Source organism: Oncorhynchus keta, chromosome 2 (assembly GCF_023373465.1).
Source record: "Oncorhynchus keta strain PuntledgeMale-10-30-2019 chromosome 2, Oket_V2, whole genome shotgun sequence".
Classification (NCBI taxonomy): Eukaryota; Metazoa; Chordata; class Actinopteri; order Salmoniformes; family Salmonidae; genus Oncorhynchus; species Oncorhynchus keta.
This window is the reverse complement of record NC_068422.1, coordinates 45,626,112-45,650,006: the sequence shown is the minus strand read 5'-3', so window position 1 is coordinate 45,650,006 and position 23,895 is coordinate 45,626,112. Positions and strand designations below refer to the sequence as shown.

Sequence of the window (23,895 nt, the reverse complement as noted above, 5' to 3'; positions counted from 1 at the left end):
TGAGGAGACCTGAAAATAGCTGTGCAGCATTGTTCCCCATCCAACCTGACAGAGTTTGGGAGGATCTGCAGAGAAGAATGGGAGAAACTACCCAAATACAGATGTGCCAAGTTTGTAGCATCATACCCAAGAAGACTCGATGGTGTAATCGCTGCCATAGTAGCTTCAACAAAGTACTGAGTGATAGGTCTGAATACTTACATAAATGTGATATATAAAAAAAACTGTTATTGCTTTGTCATTATGGGGCATTGTGTGTAGATTGATGAGGGAAAAAAATGATTTAATACATTTTAGAATATGGCTGAAACCTAACAATGTTGTCAATGGTGTATTGGAGGCGAAGTCAGGTGCAGGAGAGCAGAGTATAATGAACAGACATACTTTTATTAAAGTTCCAAAAATGAGAGCACTACATAAATCAAACGCGCTCAAAAAACAGAACATAAATGTAAAGTGCGTAAACTAACACCACATAACAAGAAACAATTACACACAAAACATGATGGGAAAGAGAGGGTTAAATACAAGTAGATTGATTGGGGAAATGAAAACCGGGTGTTTATGGAAACAAGACAAGACAAATGGATATATGAAAAATGGAGCGGCGATGGCGAGAAAGCCGGTGACGTCGATCGCCGAACGCCGCCCGAACAAGGAGAGGAGCCGACTTCAGCGGAAGTCGTGACAGTACACCCCCCTTGACGCGTGGCTCCAGCGGCGCCGACACCGGCCTCGAGGACGACCCGGAGGACGAGGCGCAGGGCGATCCAGCCGGCGATGGTGAAAGTCCCGCAGCAGTTCAAGATCCAAAACATCTGCAACCGGAACCCAGCACCTCTCCTCCGGTCCGTACCCCTCCTGGAGCGGACCAGCCACCACCGGCCTGACGAGAGACACATGGAACGAGTGGTTAATACAATAATCAGAGAGAAGCTGTAATCTGTAACATACCTCGTTCACCCTCCTCAGGACTTTAAATGGCCCCACAAACCACGGACCTATCTTCCGGCAGGGCAGGCCGGAGGGGCAGGTTACGGGTCGAGAGCCAGACCCGGTCCCCCAGTGTTTGTCTCACTGGGGTGACGGTCCGGGCTGGCTTTCTGACTACGCGTGGCTCGCTGGAGATGGACATGGGCGGCCTCCCATGTCTCCTCCGCGCGCCTAAACCAGTCGTCCACCGCAGCAGTCTCGGTCTGACCCTGATGCCACGGTGGAGGAACCGGCTGGTACCTCAATACGCACTGAAAGGGGGAGGTTAGTGGAGGAGTGGCGAAGCAAGTTCTGTGCCATCTCGGCCCAGGGCACAGATCCTGGTTGACTGTCTCTACCTGCCCGTTACTCTCGGGGTGACCTGAGGTAAGGCTAATTGAGACCCCCAGACGTTCCATAAACGCCTTCCAAACTCTCGACATGAACTGGGGACCCCGATCCAACACTATATCCTCAGGCACCCGGAATACGTGTGTAAACAGGGCCTCTGCAGTCTGTAGGGCTGTAGGGAGACCAGGCAGAGGGAGGAGACGACAGGACTCGTGGTATTTCCTTGTGAGGGAGGAAGTTCCATTAGGAAATACACTGACAGATGTGACCAAGGTCGTTGTGGAACAGGTAAGGAATGTAACTTACCTCTGAGCAGGAGTCTCGAAGCATTACACTGGGCACACACTGAGCAGGAGGAGACATAAACCCTCACGTCCTTAGACAAAGACAGCCACCAGTACTTCCCAGTCAGACAGCACACCGTCTGACCGATCTCCGGATGACCAGAGGAGGGAGATGTGTGGGCCCAAGAGATCAACTGGTCACGGACAGCAGACAGAAAGTATATACGCCCAACGGGACAGTGGAGGGGAGCGGACTCTGTACGCAATGCCTGCTCGATGTCCGCATCCAGATCTCACACAACCGGCGCTACCAGGCAGGAGACCATGAGTATGGGAGTTTGATCTATGGGCCGCTCCTCTGTGTCATACAGCAGGGACAGTGCGTCTGCCTTCTTATTCTGGGAACCTGGTCTGTAGGACAGGGTAAACCCAAAAGGGGTAAAGAACATGCCCACCTTGCCTGACGAGGATTCAGTCTCCTCGCTGCCCGGATGTACTCCATGTTGTGGTGGTCAGTCCAGATGAGAAAAGGGTGTGTAGCCCCCTCAAGCCAATATCTCCACGCTTTCAACACTATCCACAGCCAACAACTCCCGGTCCCCCACATCACAGTTATACTCCGCTGGGCTAAGCTTCTTCGAGAAGAAAGCACAGGGGCGGAGTTTCGGTGGCGTGACCGAGCGCTGTGAGAGCCTGGCTCCTATCCCAGCCTCGGACGCGTCCACCTCTACTATGAACGCCAAAGAGGGATCCGGATGGGCCAGCACTGGAGCCGATGTAAACAGAGCTCTTAGTTGCCCAAAAGCCCTGTCCGCCTCAGCCGACCACCGCAACCTTACAGGACCCCCCTTCAGCAGTGAGGTAATGGGGCGCAGCAACCTGGCCAAAACCCCGGATAAATGTCAGGTAGTAATTGGCAAACCCTACTTCCTTTACCGTGGTTAGAGTCGGCCAATTTACCGTGGTGGGAGTCGGCCAATTACGCACGGCTACAACGCTGTCACTCTCCATCTCCACCCCTGATGTGGAATTGTGATACCCTAGGAAGGAGACGGCCTGCTGAACGTACAGGCATTTCTCAGGCTTGACGTACAGGTCATGCTCCAACAGTCATCCAAGAACCTTGAGCACCAAGGACACATGCTCGGCACGTGTAGCGGAGTAAACCAGAATGTCAGCGATACACACCACTACACCCTGCCCGTGCAGGTCCCTGAAAATCTCGTCTACAAAGGATTGGAAAACTGATGGAGCATTCATCAACCCGTATGGCATGACGAGGTACTCATAATGCCTTGTGGTGGTACTGAACGCTGTCTTCCACTCGTCTCCCTCCAGGACACACACCAGGTTATATGCACTCCTGAGATCCAGTTTCGTGATGAAGCGCGCCCCATGCATTGACTCAATCGCCTCACAGTGATTTGATTCAGACCTCTATAGTCAATGCACGGGCGTAAACCTCCATCCTTCTTCTTCACAAAAAAGAAACTCGAGGAGGCAGGTGAAGTAGCGGGCCGAATGTAACCCTGACGCAGGGATTCAGAGACATATGTCTCCATAGCCACCGTCTCCGCTTGCGACAGGGGATACACGTGACTCCTGGGAAGTGCAGCGTCTGTCAGGAGAATTATCGCACAATCCCCCCATCGATGAGGTGGTTATTGAGGTGAGGTGGTTATTCTTTTTACAGAAGGCGAGAGCCAAATCGGCATATTCTGGGGGGATGGGGGGGATGACCTGGTCTGGACTTCCCACCGTCATAGCACCAACAGAAACCCCTACACGCCTCCCCAAGCACTCTCGCGACCACCCCGTGAGAGCCCTCTGTTGCCAGCAAATAGTGGGGTTATGCAGAGCCAACCAAGGAAGACCTAGTACCACAGGAAACGCAGGAGAGTCACTGAGAAAGAGACTGATTATCTCCTCATGATTCCCCTGCATAACCATGGCCAATGAGATGGTGGCCTCCTTGATTAGCCCGGACCCTAATGGTCGACTATCTAGAGCATGTACCGGGAAGGGCCTAACTATAGGACAAATGGGGAACCCTAACCTAATGGCTAATGCTCTGTCTATAAAATTCCCAGATGCGTCTGAATCGACGAGCGCCTTATGCTGGGAATGTGGGGGAAACTCAGGGAAACAAACAGGCACAAACAGTTGATCAACAGAGGACTCTGGATGAGTGTGGTGCAAACTCACCTGGGGTGACGCCAGAGTGCCCTGCCTGTTGCCTCGACTCCCAGAGGTACCAACACGGCACGGGTGGAACGGGTGGAGACATCCCTAGTTGTGCTGGTCGAGGCACTGGAGAGACTTCCTGTCTCTCCCAGCGGTCCGTGGTCTGAACAGCTCGATCCATCATGGCACCTAGATGATGTAGCATGGCCGAATGTTCCTGGACGCGCTCCTTGACTCCTCTAACCGGGGTCCCTGCTCCTGCTGACTCCATTGGAGGTGTGTAATTCTGTCAATGTTGTATTGGAGGTGAAGTCAGGTGCAGGAGAGCAGAGTATAATGAACAGGCACACTTTTATCAAAGTTCCAAAACCGAGAGCACTATATAAATCAAACGCACTCAAAAAAACTGAACATAAAAGTAAAGCACGTAAACTAACACCACATAACATGAAACAATTACACACAAAACATGATGGGAAATAGAGGGTTAAATACAAGTAGATTGATTGGGGAAATGAAAACCAGGTGTGTATGGAAACAAGAACAATGAAAAATGGAGCGGTGTTGGCTAGAAAGCCGGTGACGTCGATCGCCGAACGCCGCCCGAACAACGACAGGAGCTGACTTCAGCGGAAGTCATAACAAATGTGGAAAAAGTCAAGGGGTCTGAATAATTTCCGAAGGCAATCATATACAGTGTGGCAAAAAAGTACTTAGTCAGCCACCAATTGTGCAAGTTCTCCCACTTAAAAATATGAGAGAGGCCTGTAATTTTCATCATAGGTACACTTCAACTATGACAGACAAAATGAGGGGAAATAATCCAGAAATTCACATTGTAGGATTTTTTATGAATTTATTTGCAAATTATGGTGGAAAATAAGTATTTGGTCACCTACAAACAAGCAAGATTTCTGGCTCTCACAGACCTGTAACTTCTTCTTTAAGAGGCTCCTCTGTCCTCCACTCGTTACCTGTATTAATGGCACCTGTTTGAACTTGTTATCAGTATAAAAGACACCTGTCCACAACCTCAAACAGTCACACTGTCAAAGGACACCAAAAACAAAATTGTAGACCTGCACCAGGCTGGGAAGACTGAATCTGCAATAGGTAAGCAGCTTGGTTTGAAGAAATCAACTGTGGGAGCAATTATTAGGAAATGGAAGACATACAAGACCACTGATAATCTCCCTCGTTCTGGGGCTCCACGCAAGATCTCACCCCGTGGGCTCAAAATGATCACAAGAACCAAAAAACAAAAAACAAAAAATCCCAGAACCACACGGGGGGACCTGTGAATGACCTGCAGAGAGCTGGGACCAAAGTAACAAAGCCTACCATCAGTAACACACTACGCCGCCAGGGACTCCAATCCTGCAGTGCCAGACGTGTCCCCCTGCTTAAGCCAGTACATGTTCAGGCCCATCTGAAGTTTGCTAGAGAGCATTTGGATGATCCAGAATAAGATTGGGGGAATGTCATATGGTCAGATGAAACCAAAATAGAACTTTTTGGTAAAAACTCAACTCGTCGTGTTTGGAGGCCAAAGAATGCTGAGTTGCATCCAAAGAATACCATACCTACTGTGAAGCATGGGGTGGAAACATCATGCTTTGGGGCTGTTTTTCTGCAAAGGGACCAGGACGACTGATCCGTGTTAAGGAAAGAATGAATGGGGCCATGTATCGTGAGATTTTGAGTGAAAACCTCCTTCCATCAGCAAGGGCATTGAAGATGAAATGTGGCTGGGTCTTTCAGCATGACAATGATCCCAAACACACAAGGATTTGAAGGTCCTGGCGTGGCCTAGCCAGTCTCCAGATCTCAACCCCATAGAAAATCTTTGGAGGGAGTTGAAAGTCTGTGTTGCCCAGCAACAGCCCCAAAACATCACTGCTCTAGAGGAGATCTGCATGGAGGAATGGGCCAAAATACCAGCAACAGTGTGTGAGAACCTTGTGAAGACTTACATAAAACGTTTGACCTCTGTCATTGCCAACAAAGGGTATATAACAAAGTATTGAGATAAACTTTTGTTATTGACCAAATACTTATTTATTTGCAAATAAATTCATAAAAAATGCTACAATGTGATTTTCTGGATTTTATTTCCTCATTTTGTCTGTCATAGTTGAAGTGTACCTATGATGAAAATTACAGGCCTCTCTCATCTTTTTAAGTGGGAGAACTTGCACAATTGGTGGCTGACTAAATACTTTTTTGCCCCACTGTACATGTATATATATATATATGTATATATATGGTTGAGTGCCTCCTAGCGTCTTATATCGCTTATGCTTGGGGTTTGGCCTCCACACACACACACACACACACACACACACACACACACACACACACACACACACACACACACACACACACACACACACACAGTGTGACTAAAACAACATGATATTTACTGTAAGTAACGATACACAGCTCATTTCTCTATATATGACACAGCTTCGGGAAAGAGGAAGTCCAATTTCTCGCTCCCCTGAACCACTTCCCCACCCCCGACACCCCTCACATGGCTATTGCTTTACATTTCCAATGTGTCACTGGAAATTCTAACCACAAAACATTCTCAAGGACCTAATAATTTATAGGAAAGATTTTAAAAATTCAGTAAAACTAAACAAATTTGTCCAGACAGCTGATCATAAGTTTGAATCTAAGGTACAGTTTGAAGTTTATATTTTTTCTTTCCAACTCACCCTTACCCACGCCCTTTCTGTCTGTCTGTCTGTCTGTCTGTCTGTCTGTCTGTCTGTCTGTCTGTCTGTCTGTCTGTCTGTCTGTCTGTCTAGTGCACACTGGGCAGTGCAGGCACAATAAACTCTGATGCCCTCGACCTGGGTGGCATGGCTGCGGGCACTGGGTGCCCAGACAGTGCCCTGTATGCTCACGGTGTACTGATTACTTAATTGTCAAGAGACAGTCACCCACAATGCCCTCTGATAGCATCAGGACTGATGGGAATTTGGTGGGACTTTTCCCGAATCCATGCTACTCTATGGAATTCCTCTTTCTTAGTGAAAAGTATATGTTTTGGTTTGTTAAAGAACTGTTCAACCTGTTTTTTCACAAAAAATGTTTTCTTTGTTGTCACAATTTTTTTTAGAATTGCTTTGTGATATCGATGTCTCTGTGTTTGGTGTGTGTTGGTGGGTGGATGTGTGTGTTTGTGTGTGTGTGTGTGTCTAATAACTTGAAACTTGAAACTGTCTGTCTGTCTGAATGTGAGTGTGTGCGTGTCCTTCTCCCTCAGTCTGTAGTATCTGTGTGTGTGAGTGTACAATGCAGGGCTGTATAGAGAGCTGAGGAAAGGGGGAGTCATGAGAACCTGGGTGACTGCCAGACGACCCTGAAATGACCCCTGACTTCATCAAACAGAGAGACAGACAGAGTGAGTAAGAAAGAGAGAGGGAGAGAGAGGGGCAATTCAGAGCTTCCATTCTACTCCCCCTCTCCCTTGTCACCTTTTCTGCGGCACACACTTGTTGCAGCCTTGTAAGCCTGGCGCCTTCTGGGCACGGATATTAGGGCATTAGGGATGAAAGGGTAAGGGCCGCCACCCTGACTCCCTTGAGTTTGTGTGTCTCTCTCACATTCCCTCAATCACATGTTTGTCGGTATGTATCTCTCTCTCTCTCTCTCTCTCTCTCTCTCTCTCTCTCTCTCTCTCTCTCTCTCTCTCTCTCTCTCTCTCTCTCTCTCTCTCTCCATATCTCACTAGTTACCTGTCAAAAACTGTAATCAATAATGTAACGTTTGGATTACCCAAATTCAGTAATGTATTCTGATTACATTCCATTCATTTAGTATACTTAACCGGTCAGAGGCATTAGAAGAAGACAAATGTATGTTACCAATTGAAACACATCTATTGCAGGATAAATCCATGTTAAAGTTTACATAGCTGGCCATATATGGATGTTAAATTTTTTGTTGTCATGGAGGACTATTTATTGAAAAATAAATACTGAGCACTACTGAAAAGTGCTATTTATATGTGACAAATTTGCTATAGGACTATTGTTAAACTTTTTATTGGTGACAATTTAATATCTTGATACAGATTTAACAATAAAAAAAAAACAATGTTTCCCCGCCTCTGTTTTTGTAAAAACAAACTGAGGGATGTAACCACTCTCAGATTAATAGACAGAGCTATGAATGCAAGGACTGACCAGCCATGATATCAAAATGATTGTTTTAACCATGTTATTAGGCTATATAGTGTTTGTTTTTTCTACATTTACTACGTTTACAAACGTTGGAGAAAAACAAGCGTATATTTTGGGTTCTCGTGAGGTGTGACAGTTTGAACTAAGCTCATGAGCCATTTATAAGTTATATTCTTCAAGAATCAATGGAGGTATATAATCTAAAAATGGACGTAGCAACTACAGATTGCCCCTTTTAAGTCTATCAAAAGTGTGCGAGTGTCACGAATCCCACGGAAGATGGTGCCTCTTCATGTTCGGGCGGTGCTCGGCCGGCCTACTAGCTGCCACCGATCCCCTTTTCTGTTTCAGTTAGTTTTGTCTGATGAGTTTAACTTCTTTCTTGTTTGGGTTTTGTTTTGGGCTATTTAAACCCGGTAGGCCCGCCAGCTTTTGTGCAGGCTTGTTGTTCTGTTCATGGTGTGTGGATTATTGTGGATTCCGTTTTTCCGGACAGTTCCGTCCTGTTTGTTGGACTGGGTATTTATGTGCCCTTGTGTTTGGCGTGACCATTACTCTGTTCTTGGAATAAAGATCCACGTTTTGAACTACCCTGCTCTCTGCACCTGACTCCTCCACCCACTACTCCTAGAATCCATTACAGCGAGTTTGAACATGTGTCCATTAGGCCTGTGGATTAAATGTTTTTATCAGCATGAATTAGATTGAGCAATAAAAGCCCCACTTTTATTCCATAAACTGGAATCCGCACTGTGCAGCTGTTGAAAGAGTGCATTTTTCACTGGCTGATAGGAAGCTTAAACTTCTTGAATTCAATCATTATTGCGTTCAAATACACATTTAGATTTGTGAACAGCCATCCACAACAACCACAATCCGTAAGGCGCAAATGGCTAAATGAGAGAGCAACAGTGTAATTCACATCAATTCGCTATGTAGATAACAATAATGAGTGATATCCGTATCGCCGTAGACTACACCACTGCTGTCATCCTTACCTCAACTGTTCAAGTTGGATAATCTTTGGAATGCCGACAGCAGTCGTACCACTGGAAGACATAGCTTGGACTGTAGCCTAGAAAAGCCTACTCCTGCTCTTTGCCCGCGATCCATCAAACCCATTTGTTGTGTCATCATAGTGGTCTCTGACTTGTGGTCAGATACGCTCAGGTGGAGCAAACTTAAACTTGAGCCTTTTTTCAATGCTGATATGAATGTCATTGAGAAAAAAGAGAAGTGTCAAAGATTTTTTTTTCTCGTAATGCTCCTTTCTGAATTTAAAAGTAATCCTCAAAATTGAGTTTTTCAAAAGCATCTGTAATCTGATTACAATTTTTTTGCTGGTAATGTAACGAATTACAGTTAAAAAATGAGGTAATCCAGTACTCCCCAACCCTGCACATACACAAACACCACAGGAGGTTGGTGGCACCTTAATTGGGGAGGATGGGCTCGCGGTAATGGTTTAAGCGGAATAGGTGGTGCGTTATCAAATACATCAAACAGATGGTTTGACGCCATTCCATTTGCTCCGATCCAGCCATTATTATGAGCCGTCCTCCCCTCAGCAGCCTCCATTGACACACACAAACACACACACACACAAACTCAGTACATGATGGATCCATGGAAAAGAAAAACACCGTCAGACAGTAAATGGACATAATGATGGGACGGAGGTAGGTGATAGGTGATAGCTCTGACTGTCACTAGATAATCCTGGAGCTCCATCCTCAGTGAAACCAACATTTCCCTGCCTGTCAGCTGCTTGCTCTCTATCTGCTCCATAGTCAGGGATCTGTCTCTGGGGACACACTTGCTCTCTCCCCTCACAAGGTGTTGACAGTCTGTTAACACAGTACTCAGCGGGGTTCCTGGTAATACATCTCTCCTTCTCTCACATTCTCTATTCTCTATCTCTGGCAGGCTACGCTAGCTGGCCACACAGCCAGCTGAGCTAGACCCATTAGGTCACTGGCTCCATGTCTTACGCTGTCAATGTATGTTTACATTAGTTGTGAGTTAATATATGTCTTGTTCTCCCATTGGATAGTCTGTCTTGTTTAGATCGCATCATATTCCATATATGTATATATATATATATATATATATATATATATATACAGTGGGGATAACAAGTATTTTATATACTGCCAATTTTGCAGGTTTTCCTACTTACAAAGCATGTAGAGGTCTGTAATTTTTATCATAGGTGCACTTCAACTGTGAGAGACGGAATCGAAAAATCCAGAAAATCACATTGTATGATTTTTAAGTAATTCATTTGCATTTTATTGCATGACGTAAGTATTTCATCACCTACCAACCAGTAAAAACTCCGGCTCTCACAGACCTGTTCGGTTTTCTTTAAGAATCCCTCCTGTTCTCCCCACATTACCTGTAATAACTGCACCTGTTTGAACTCGTTACCTGTATAAAAGAAACCTGTCCACACACTCAACAGACTCCAACCTCTCCACAATGGCCAAGACCAGAGAGCTGTGTTAGGACATCAGGGTTAAATTGTAGACCTGCACATGGCTGGGATGGGCTAAAGGACAATAGGCTTGCAGCTTGGTAAGAAGGCAACATCTGTTGGCGCAATTATTAGAAAATGGAAGAAATTCAAGATGACGGTCAATCAGCCTCGGTCTGGAGCTCCGTGCAAGACCTCACCTGTGGGGCATCAATGATCATGAGGAAGGTGAGGGATCAGCCCAGAACTACATGGCAGGACCTCGTCAATGACCTGAAGAGAGCTGGGACAACAGTCTCAAAGAAAACCATTAGTAACACACTACGTCGTCATTGATTAAAATCCTGTAGCGCATGCAAGGTACCCCTGCTCAAGCCAGCGCATGTCCAGGCCCGTCTGAAGTTTGCCAATGACCATCTGGATGATCCAGAGGAGGAATGGGAGAAGGTCATGTGGTCTGATGAGACAAAAATAGAGCTTTTTGGTCTAAACTCCACTCACCGTGTTTGGAGGAAGAGGAAGGATGAGTACAACCCCAAGAACACCATCCCAACCGTGAAGCATGGAGGTGGAAACATCATTCTTTGGGGATGCTTTTCTGCAAAGGGGACAGGACAACTGCACCGTGTTGAGGGGAAGATGGATGGGGCCATGTATCGCAAGATTTTGGCAAACAACCTCCTTCCCTCGGTAAGAGCATTGAAGATGGGTCGTGGCTGGGTCTTCCAGCATGACAACGACCCAAAACACACAGCCAGGGCAACTAAGGAGTGGCTCCGTAAGAAGCATCTCAAGGTCCTGGAGTGGCCTCGCCAGTTTCCAGACCTGAACCCAATAGAGAATCTTTGGAGGGAGCTGAAAGTCCGTATTGCCCAGCGACAGCCCCGCGACAGCCCCGCGACAGCCCCGAAGGTCTGCATGGAGGAGTGGGCCAAAATCCCTGCTGCAGTGTGTGCAAACCTGGTCAAGAACTACAGGAAACGTATGATCTCTGTAATTGCAAACAAAGGTTTCTGTACCAAATATTAAGTTCGGCTTTTCTGATGTATCAAATACTTATGTCATGCAATAAAATGCACATTAATTACTTAAAAATCATAAAATGTGATTTTCTGGATCTTGTTTTAGATTCCATCACTCACAGTTGAAGTGTACCAATGATAAAACATTACAGACCTCTACATGCTTTGTAAGTAGGAGTACCTGCAAAATTGGCACTGTATCAAATACTTGTTCTCCCCACTGTGTATATATATATATATATCAAATGACAGGTGTGGGTTTTCTAGTGGGTGATAAGTAGGTATAACCTTGGCTTCTCTCTGCAACACCACATCCGGTGTCTATGTCTCTTAGGTTTTTACAGTTTTTACAGACTTCTAAATCACTTTAAAGCTACTGGTTGAAGTGAATGTGTGTAATGGTTTGGAAGTTTTGTAATCAGGTGGACTCTTTACGAGGAGACATTTCTTGGAATATAAACAGTCATTAAAGTGCTAAAAACACACAGTAGACCTCGGAGCTGGTCAGCTGACCTCTATACCAGGCGGTGACTCCTGAACAGCTCTTCAACGGGCTACCCAGGCCACTCTTTTACTCTGCTGTTACTCTCTATTTATAATCTATGCATAGTCACTTTAACTCTACCTACATGTACATATTACATCAACTACCTCAACTAACCGGTGCCCCCGCACATTGACTCTATACCGGTACCCCCTTGTTATTTTAATGCTGCTATTTAATTATTTGTTACTTTTTTTTTTTTTTTTTTTTTTACTTATCTATTTTTTACACTTAAAAAAAAATCTTAACTTCTTAAGGCATTGTTGGTTAAGTACTTGTAAGTATGCATTTCACTGTAAGGTCTACTACCTACACCTGTTGTATTCGGCACATGTGACAAATACAATTAGATTTGATTTGATTTGATTTGCAGCAGACCACAGGACAATTCACGCCAGCTTCTGGTTCTGTGTTTCTGTGCTCCCATCAGAGACTCCAAGAACCTCCATCCGAAGTAGCAATCCAGATAATTAGCCTTGCCCAAGTGTGAGCTGAGAAAAGCAAGTGTTACTGGTTTTTGGAAATGTGTGTGTGTGAGGGTTGCCTGCCTACCCAAACTCCTTGCTCCGGCCAAACGCTATGCCACACCCACAGACGTTAGTTCCTCCTTTGCAATGAGTCTGGATCTGAATAGCTCCCGATTTCTAGAATGCAAACACATTCTAACCAATTTTTAAAATTCACCATTGGCTTTGATACTCTGATTGGTTAGAGATGATTCAATCGCTGACGACACACCTCATTTTGACAGGGGGGTGCTTGTGTGTGTGTGAGACAGCGAAAAAAAGGTAGCGAGTGAAAGACATAAAGAGGAAGAGAAAACAGAGACAGTGCAGGTAATACCACTTTCCTCTATATCCTGCCGTCCTCCCCCACCTCCAGCCCACTTGATGCCCAGATGCTAGAGGCTGGTTTTGAGAGCTCCTGTGACAGAAGACAATGCTGCTACTGTTGTGGGTGGGGCCTACGGGGCAAGTGCAGCCAGCAGCCACGTGAGGTGCAAATCAAGACACACACACGCATGCACACACATGCACACATCCACACACACACCATGCACATACACACACACACACATAACACACACTCCGACGGATGTTCTTCATTGAAGCGCGTTTCATATGCTGATCTGGCAACAATGTCATTTCCTAATGTCCAACTGTCATCTACCTCCACCCCTGCAACTGTACCCTGTTCCTGTTTGTCTCTGACTCAGCTGTCTGTCTCTCATTAGCAGCCATTAGCCCTGAGTAGGCGCTTTGGTCCTCTCTACCCCTGCCCCCCACAACCCCCATCTAGTACCCCCTGGCCCCCAGGCTTTACCCCAGGAAATGCCCTAATCCCCCAGGCCAATAAAACACAGACGCTGCCCCTCTCTCTGGAGACACTCCCTCGCTCTTCCTGTCCCTCACATGAATGACGCTAGGCTAGCAGGAGGTTAGTCTCTCTTTCTCTCTCTTTTTCCATCTCTCTTTTCCTCTCTCTCTGCCCCCCCCTACTCTCTCCTCTCTCTCTCTGTATCTCTCACTCTGTCCTTCTCCTCCTCTCCTCTCCTCTCCTTGCCCAATTTTAACTGGCACCAAAGCTAAAACGTTTTCCCTCTAACATGAAAACAAGCTATTTCTGACTGATCTCTCTTGATATGAAGCACATGGCAGGTCTCTTGTTTGTTTTGTGCCCAGGAGCAAGAAAGCGGTCTAGTTTATATACACAGCAATTACGCACATTCATGCATCAACAGCCACATACAGTGCATCCTTAGACAGACAAACATACTCTGAACAAGTAGTTAGGATCACCACACACACACACACACAGGCACACACACAGTCACGCCCACACAGGTGACACATTTTGCCAGTTGGTTTGTTTTGGAGCGGTGGTTTTTGTGGATGAATGGCCCTGGTCTACTGGCAGTTAGCTGGCCTCCATGAACACAGTGTTGTAACAGGCTGGCTGTCAGCTGGGGCCCCGAATCCAATTCAGGAAATTAGGACTTTCCTACGCACTTCTCAGTTGTTGTTATTCAGACTTACCGTATACAGCTGCGTAATGGGCTTTGCAGGTGTGGTTCCCTCTTGGAGTTTTCATTCAATAGGGTTTTCAGTACATTTATCTTAAGCCATCCCTTTATATACAGTGTACCTTAAATTAGAATTTTGTCTACATTAAAAAATATATTTAAAAAAATGTAATTTAAGCATTTCGCTACAAGATACACTTGCATTAACATTTGCTAACCATGTGTATGTGACAAATAACATTGGATTATTTGACTAAGCAAGTCAGTGAAGAACAAATTCTTATTTACAATGACAGCCTACCCCGGCCAAACCCAGATGATGCTGGACCAGTTGTGCGCTGCCCTATGGGACTCCCAATCACGGCCGGATGTGATACAGCCTAGTTTCAAACCAGGGAATGTAGTGACACCTCTTGCACCGAAATGCAGTACATTAGACCGCTGCGCCACTCAGGAGCCCAACAGACTAGAATACATTGAGCAAACAAATTCAGAAAATAGTAATGCCGTCTACTGCATCTTCGTCTCCGTTTCAGCACCAATTGGTACATTTAAAAATTCTCTGATCTTGTAGATTATTTAGGCAATGTTTGGTGTAAGGAAAGTTTTATGAATCAAAGTGGTAGATCTGTGAGTGTGCAGATCTACTCATGTTAACAAGAATCACTTTATTGTGTTGACCTTCCAGAATGTCTGAGGGTCTGTGTGTGTGTGTAGTGTGAGTGTGAGTTGTGTGCAGACCACATGCCCTTTTGCCCTTCCAGTCTCCAAAGTGCCCTTTTGGGTGGTGGTATAACTTCCCGGTTTTACCATTGATGTTCAGAACCCACTGCCAGTGAGTTGTTGTGATGTCCTCAAGTTCACCTGTTGATCTTCCATGTATGGATCTCCCGCTCCCGGTTGTGCCTGTTTCCCAGTCTGCCCTGTACAGAGATCGTGGGCTCCCGATATCCAGACATGCATGGTTTGAGAGATGAGTGTGTGTAGCTAGTTAGTTACCTAGTTTAAATATAAAAATTGCTTAACATTTTTTTTAACCCTTTTTCGTGGTATCCAATTGGTAGTTGCAGTGTTGTCTCATCGCTGCAACTCCCGTGCGGACTCGGGAGAAGCAAAGCTCGAGAGCAGTGCGTCTTCTGAAACACAACCCAACCAAGCCGCACTGCTTCTTGACACAATGCCCACTTAACCCAGAAACACCAATGTGTCAGGGGAAACACTGTACACCTCGTGACCATGTCAGCATGCACTGCACCTGGCCCACCACAGGAGTCACTAGTTCGCGATGGGATAAGGACATCCCTGCCGGCCAAACCCTCCCTCATCGAAGCTGGGTCAATTGTGCGCCACATGCTGATCTGCAACAACGTCATTTCCCAATGTCCAACTGCCCTCTATCTCCAACCTGCCTTTAGCTACCATGTTTCTGTTTGTTATTTTGAGCACCTACCTCCTGAAAGGTCTTTGCACGGCCCTGTGTTTGTGTACGCGTGTGTGTATTGCGCATGTGCACGTGTGCGCTTGGATGTGTGTGCGCTTGGATGTGTGTGCACTTGGATGCACGAGAATGTCCATATTATGTTTGTCACTTCCGGTATTTCTACCCAAGTTTCCTTGTGACCAAAATCCCCACTGATTAAGTTGTAGAGAGTATGTGTGTGTTGACAGAAGCACCCTGCTTTGAACACCCAATGGGAAAAAAGGATTCCCCTCTATAGAATGCTCACTGAGTCACATGGCCTCCCTCTCCCACTGTTTAACAGCTTTTCCCTTTGTTCTGCCCAGTCTGGGGTCAAAAGGTTAGGGTCCAACGGTCACACAGACCCATTTCTGCTGGAGCAGTCAGACAAAGAGCCTCACTCACACACCAACACCCAAACACACAAAGTTGCGTGTGTACATACAGGCCCTCCTGACCTCCACACTTCATTAAGAGTTGGGGGAGTAAACCAAAGAGTCTGTGTTCTCTTCATTAATATGTTGTTTTCTTTCCTGGGTGCTTGAGGGGCCCCTTGAGGGTTTCCTTTGGGGCCCCTAGCCCCCCGGCCGGGCCCCCTGGCTGACTTGGCCCTCCACTCCCCCAGTCCCCCTAGCTCTGTGCAGCTGTTTGAGCCAGTGACCCAGGACCGGTCCAGATGGGCTGCAGGCCCATGCCAGCTCTAAGGGCCTCTTTGACTCACACTCCGTCCAAATAGTTCCATGATTGTAAAATTGCGTTTGTTCTCAAAACACTCGTTCTCTCCTTTTTTTTGCTCCTTTTTCCTTTGGCTTGCATTTCCCCCTCTGGAAGTGAAGAATCAGAAACACAGCTCCATGTGTTTCTGTGTGTTTTTGCATGTTTTGGTATTCTGATACATGGGCCAGCACTCTGGGCTGATCCCTGAGAAATGTGCCCTCAATCTTTTCATTAGATGACAGATACAGTGGATTTATAGTCAGATGAGATGGGCTTCGACTAGGCCAATCATCACCATCAAAGGCTGTACAGTATGTACTTCTACTGGACAAACCTGTCATGTTTACGAAACTATTCTCTGCATTGTGCATTTCAGACACGAAACGCCACATATTCGTTTAACCACTTATTAGAAAAGATTACAGTACATTCACAACATTATCGTGGCGTTAGGCTCTGTTCCTTCTTGGTAGCTCACCACCAGAGTGTGCATCGATTTTATACACCTGTCAGGAATGGGTGTGGCTGAAATAGCCTAATCCAGTCATTTGAAGGGGTGTCCACATACTTTTGTAGGTACAGTGCATTCGGAAAGTATTCAGACTATTTTCCTTTCTCCAAATGTTGTTACGTTACAGCCTCATTCTAAAATGAATGACATTTTTAAAAACTCATCAATCTACGCACAATACCCCATATTTCTGAAAGTTTTGATAATGTGTTAAAAAAAATAAACAGAAATACCTGATTTAGCTAAGTATTCAGACCCTTTGTTATGAGATCGTTGAGCTCAGGTGCATCCTGTTTACATTGATCATCCTTGAGATGTTTCTTCAACTTGATTGGAGTCCACCTGTGGTAAATTAATTTGATTAGACATGATTTGGAAAGGCACACACCTGTGTATAGAAGGTGATAAACAGTTGACAATGTATGACAATGCATGTCAGAGCAAAATCCAAGCAATGAGGTTGAATGAATTGTCCGTAGAGCTCAGAGACAGGATTGTGTCGAGGCAGGATTGTGTCAAGGCACAGATCTGGGGAAGGGTACCAAAAAATGTCTGCAGCATTGAAGGTCCCCAAGAACACAGTGGCCTCCATCATTCTTAAATGGAAGTAGTTTGGAACCATGAAGACTCCTCCAAAAGCTGGCCGCCCGGTCAAGCTGAGTAATCGAAGGCCAATCATCTCTGCAGCATTCCACCAACCAGGCCTTTATGGTAGAGTGCTCAGACAGAAACCTCAGTAAAAGGCACATGACAGCTCACTTGGAGTTTGCTAAAAGGCACCTAAAGGACTCTCAGACCATGGTAAACAAGATTCTCTGGTCTGAGGAAACCAAGGTTGAACTCTTTGACCTGAATGCCAAGTGTCACGTCTGGAGGAAACCTGGCACCTTCCCTACGGTGAAGCATGGTGGTGGCAGCATCATGCTGTGAGAGGGTTTTTCAGCGGCAGGGACTGGGAGACTAGTCAGTAACGAGGGAAAGATGAACGGAGCAAAGTACAGAACCCTGAAGAAAACCTGTTCCAGAGTACTTAGGACCTCCTACTGGGGCGAAGGTTCACCTTCCAACAGGAAAAGCACACAGCCAAGACAGCGCAGCAGTGGCTTCGGGACAAGTCTCTAAATGTCCTTGAGTGGCTCAGCCAGAGCCCGGACTTGTACACGATTGAACATCTCTGGAGAGACCTGAAAATAGCTGTGCAGCGACACACCCCATCCAACCTAACAGAGCTTGAGAGGATCTGCAGAGAAGATTGGGAGAAACTCCCAAAATACAGGTGTGCCTAGCTTGTAGCGTCATACCCAAGAAGACTCAAGGCTGTAATCACTTCCAAAGGTGCTTCAGCAAAGTACTGAATAAAAGGTCTGAATACTTACGTAAATGTGATATTTATTTTTTTATTATATAGTTATTGCAACAAACAAAACATGTTTAATCAATTTTTGAATAAGGCTGTAAAGTAATAAAATGTGGAAAAAGTCAAGGGGTCTGAATACTTTCCGAATGCACTGTAGCTACTGAACCATGGGGCTGACAGTCATGACAAAATGAGCAAATACTGCAGGAACTCATCTTGGCTTCCACAACGCAGAACATTTAATCAAATGTAACGCTGAGACCAATTGAGAAGCAGTAGCACTGCCCGTGCTGGAGTGAGATGTACAAAGCACAGTGCTGGCAAAGGAACCGGAGCCATGATAAGTTCCAGTATTTCTATATGTTGCCAGCATCAATGTTGAACAGAAGTTCGCCTGTGGTTGGCATGCAGGTAGCATAACATGAAAGGGAAGATGAAAAGCAGTGTTAGTTGTAGTGATTAAAACCAATATTCCATTGCAAGTCTTAAATTCTTGGAGTGTATGAGAATCCGATTAACATGTGAGTGTCCATTAAACAAACAGAACTGAGAGAGGAACGGGATGGGACCCCTAAAAGCCATCATGTAGACAGCCTCTGGAATAGCATCTGTGTAAACCCAACAACATTGCAATAATGTGAAACTCAAACCTGTGCTACTGAAAGAATAGAAACACTTTTTGATATGTTAGTTGCTGCTACGTAAGCCATGAAGTGTAGTGGTGAGATGGATTCCTGAAACCCTGCTATCGGACCATTAATAGAGGGAGGCTGCATTTGTTTGACTGACATTGAGAATAGAAAGCATAGAACGCATACAGTACCAGTCAAAAGTTTGGACACACCTACTCATTCAAGGGATTTTATTTTATTTGACTATTTTCTATATTGTAGAATATTAGTAAAATAAAACATCAAAACGATGAAATAATACATATGGAATCACACGAAAGTAACCTCAAAAGTGTTAAACAAATGTAAAAAATATATTTTAGATTTTAGATTCTTCTTAGATTCTTCAAAGTAGCCACCATTTGCCTTGATAACAGCTTTGCACACTCTTGGAATTCTCTTGGCATTCTCTCAACCAGCGTCACCTGGAATGCGTTTCCAACAAATCAAGGCAAATGGTGGAGACCTTGCAGTGAAATGCTTACTTCCAGTCTTGAAGGAGTTCCCACATATGCTGAGCACTTGTTGGCTGATTTTCCTTCACTCTGCAAGCCCAACTCATCCAAAACCATCTCAATTGGGTTGAGGTCGGGTGATTGTAGAGGCCAGGCCATCTGATGCAGCACTCCATCAGTTCTGCCCACAAATTTTCTATGGGATTGAGTTCAGGGCTTTGTGATGGCCACTCCAATACCTTGACTTTGCTGTCCTTAAGCCATTTTGCCACAACTTTGGAAGTATGCTTGGGGTCATTGTCCATTTGGAAGACCCATTTGCGACCAAGCTTTAACTTCCTGACTGATGTCTTGAGAAATTGCTTCAATATATCCACATAATTTTCCTCCCTCATGAGCCATCTATTTTGTGAAGTGCATGGTTGGGATGGTGTTCTTTGGCCTGCAAGCCTCCCCCTTTTTCCTCCAAACATAACGATGGTCATTATGGCCAACAGTTATATCTTTGTTTCATCAGACCAGAGGACATTTCTCCAAAAGTACTATCTTTGTCCCCATGTGCAGTTGCAAACCGTAGTCTGGCTTTTTTATGGTGGTTTTGGAGCAGTGGCTTCTTCCTTGCTGAGCGGCCTTTCAGGTTGTGTCGATATAGGACTCGTTTTACTGTGGATATAAATATTTTTGTACCTGTTTCCTCCAGCATCTTCACAAGGTCCTTTGCTGTTGTTCTGGGATTGATTTGCACTTTTCACACCAAAGACAATTAATCTCTAGGAGACAGACGCATCTCCTTCCTGAGCGGTATGACAGCTGCGTGGTCCTGTTGTGTTTAGACTTGCGTACTATTGTTTTTACAATTGAACGTGGTACCTTCAGGTGTTTTTGAAATTTCTCCCAAGGATGAACCAGACTTGTGGAGGTCAACAATGTAAACGTCTAACCCACTGGAATTGTGATACAGTGAATTATAAGTGAATAAATCATCTGAAATAATCTGTCTGTGAACAATTGTTGTAAACCACTTGTCATGCAGAAGTAGATGTCCTAACCAATTTACCAAAACTATAGTTTGTTTACAAGACGTTTGTGGAGTGGTTGAAAAACAAGTTTTAATGACTCCAACCTAAGTGTATGTAGTTCTGACTTCAAGTTCTGAAGTTCTGACTTCAACTGTATTTGGGCTGCAATCTGAGGTGCAGTTACAATACAATACAATTCTGTACAAACTGTCCCTAACTACCCCACTGTGTCTCTCACAGCTTGTTTGAGTTCAGTGTGTACTGGCGGCTATCTATTGTTCCACAGGAAGGTTCTTCACAAACAACAGATGACCTAATAAACATGAGAGCAGTGAACCAAGCCTTGAAGAGTGAGCGGTCTCTAATTTATGTCGCAATGCTCAATCCCTCTATCTTCTTCAAATTACTAAACACATCGCATTATTAGATTGCTCTCTGAAAGCCAATTACTATTCACTTTGTTACTTTCACTAGTCTCCATAATCTGTTTCCTTCAACTAGGACTCCCTTCTTCCCAATACTCAAACAACATTCTGCTTTTCCCCCTATTGCAAGGTTTAAAACAAAAAACAAACATGATAACTTTCTCCATATTGGAAGGCAATGTTTTTTACTTTAGTATACCTTCAAAAAGTTAATCTATATTATTATTACCAATCTCTATTGGATATTCACATTCTGATTCAATATTTATTAAATGTCAATTATTTTCATATTCATATGTAATGCTTTGGAGGGATCAACATGTATTAACTGGGTTGGCACAGTCCAAATATTTCACCATTTATGTATGTCTACGTGCGGGTGTACAGGTTGTATATTATTTGTATTTTTATATTCTTACTTCATCAGATCATTATAATAACCCATTTAACAAATATGATGTTACTTTATTTCTAGTGACCCATGATGCATTTGTGCAACATCACAAATTCATCTTCTACACCAGTGTTCTATTCACACGTGGGTTTAAATATTCACTATTTAACAGCCTATTGGGAAATAGTTATCTCTTCTTTCTCCGTACATTACGTTATACATAAAACTCCACTTCTGAGTTGTTTTATCCAAATTTCAATCAGCTTATTATCCTAATATCAATCTTTCAGCTTATTATCTAGTCCCCTGACAGTTCTCATTCACTCAATGTTTAATAGCTTAATTTCAATCCTCTTGTTATCCAAATTTCAATCAGCTTATTATCCCAATATCAATCTTTCAGCTTATTATCCCATATCTCACAATCACACAACTTTCACATCCACATTCACTATTCCTCATTACCACGTGCATCGTCAACGGTTTTCTCTTGTCATTACTTGCTATGCACCATATGTATCGTCAACGGATCTCTTGCTATACATATAAATGCCACCCCGTATTAAAAAATACCTTGTGTTATTTTTTTAGAGGCTGCAGACCACATAGACATTTCTTCTAAATGCCTACAGACAGCTATCAGTGGGACTTTCCATGGTACCGTTACGCCCTCGCTCTAGTTCTCATAAAACTAGTGAATGGCCTTCTCTCTATAAGACGATGGGTACATTTTAATGCATTAGTCGCCTTGATTATCTTTTTTTTAATACAGATTCATTTAAATTGACTTACTGAAGTCAGGTACCGTCCCTCAATTGTTCGTGGATTACGTGTCTCCTCCTGTGCAGCTCACAGTAAGGGTCTGTTCTGGGTGGGTCTTGTTGTCTTTTGGTCAGACAGGAATTTCCCTCACGCTTCATAAAATGCGCCATCGGTTTTCCTCGCAGACCCCCACCGCAAAGCTCCGCAGGCAGAATCAATCATTGACACCAAATTGTCATGGAAATTCTTACAAAGGGACACTCGAAGTCAATCTTAAATGAATCATTGTTTATTTGTCTTGGTGTTTGACAGACACCTAGATAACGGTTGGAACCTCTGGAGACGTTCCAATCAACTCAATGCACCATAGAACACATATCAATCAGAAGCTCTGCCTGGGCAGTCCCAGCAGTTGTCTTATATATGGCTATACACAGACAAGTTATATTTGCATTATTTAGCATAATTACTCATTACCGTTTTGTTTCATTCATGTGACCGACCAATACTGGTTCATCACATGTGACAGACCAATACCTCACAAGGCTTTTTCTCTCTAAGCTGAGACCTTGAAACTGAGATATATTTAGCAGTTGGTTTATAGAACAGAACATAAAAAGAACACAGAGATTAGTTATAAGAAAAGCACAAACATTACTATTTCCATTATAATGTCTTCACAATTATTCTACAATGTAGAAAATAGTACAAATTCAGAAAACCTCTTGAATGAGTAGGCATCTCCAAGCTTTTTACTGGTACAGTATTTGATTATTCAAACAATAAAACATCATACAGAGAGAAGATGAGACATTAAACTAATGCAGAGTAGCACATCTCAGCCATGACATACCATGACGGAGCATAAAACTAAATACAATATAGTACCGAACCCAAAAAGCAGCAACCAACGGTGGCTACACATAACCACCAGTACTATGTAAATAGCAAAACGTCACTACTGATACTGTTAAGAAGTGCAGTTGAAGTCGGACGTTTACACTTAGGTTGGAGTCATTAAAACTAATTTATCAACCACTCCACAAAATTCTTGGAAACAAACTATAGTTTTTGTAAGTCGGTTAGGACATCTACTTTGTGCATGACACAAGTCATTTTTCCAACAATTGTTTACAGACTTACAGACACTTATAATTCACTGTATCACAATTCTAGTGGGTCAGAAGTTTACATACACTAAGTTGACTGTGTCTTTAAACAGCTCGGAAAATTCCATAAAATGATGTCATGGCTTTAGAAGCTCCTGATAGGCTAATTGACATCATTTGAGTCAATTGGAGGTGTACCTGTGGATGTATTTCAAGGCCTACCTTCAAACTCAGTGCCTCTTTGCTTGACATCATGTGGAAATCAAAAGAAATCAGCCAAGAAATCAGAAAAAACATTGTAGACCTCCACAAGTCTGGTTCACCCTTGGGAGCAATGTCAAAACGCCTGAAGGTACCACGTTCATCTGTACAAACAATAGTACGCAATATAAACACCAGCGGACCACACAGCTGTCATACCGCTCAGGAAGGAGACACGCTCTGTCTCCTAGAGATGAACGTACTTTGGTGCGAAAAGTGTAAATCAATCCCAGAACAACAGCAAAGGACCTTGTGGAGATGCTGGAGGAAACAGGTACAAACGTATCTATATCCACAGTAAAACAAGTCCTATATCGACATAACCTGAAAGGCCGCTCAGCAAAACCGCCATAAAAAAGCCAGACTACGGTTTGCAACTGCACATGGGGACAAAGATCGTACTTCTTGGATAAATGTCCTCTGGTCTGATGAAACAAAAATAGAACTGTTTGGCCATAATGACCATCATTATGTTTGGGGGAAAATGGGGGAGGCTTGCAAACCGAAGAACAACATCCCAACCGTGAAGCATGGGGGTGGCAGCATCATGTTGCGGGGGTGCTTTGCTGCAGGAGGGAATGGTGTACTTCACAAAATAGATGGCATCATGAAGAGGGGAAATTATGTGGATATATTGAAGCAACATCTCAAGAGATCCGTCAGGAAGTTAAAGCTTGGTCGTAAATGGGTCTTCCAAATAGACAAT

At 44.3% G+C, this 23,895-nt stretch overlaps 1 long non-coding RNA gene across 2 annotated transcripts; it reads right to left on the bottom strand.

Moving 5' to 3' along the window:
- Positions 1-366: 366 nt before the first annotated feature.
- On the bottom strand, positions 367-16,092 carry LOC118361891 (uncharacterized). Of its 2 annotated transcripts, XR_008077904.1 has the most exons (5): positions 14,914-16,092; positions 14,351-14,515; positions 14,063-14,154; positions 3,813-4,077; positions 367-886 (listed from the first exon to the last, which is right to left on the bottom strand). It is a non-coding gene; the product is annotated as an uncharacterized LOC118361891 (long non-coding RNA). The 2 variants fall into 2 exon arrangements; XR_004821084.2 differs by having other exon boundaries at positions 14,351-16,092.
- Positions 16,093-23,895: the final 7,803 nt, after the last annotated feature.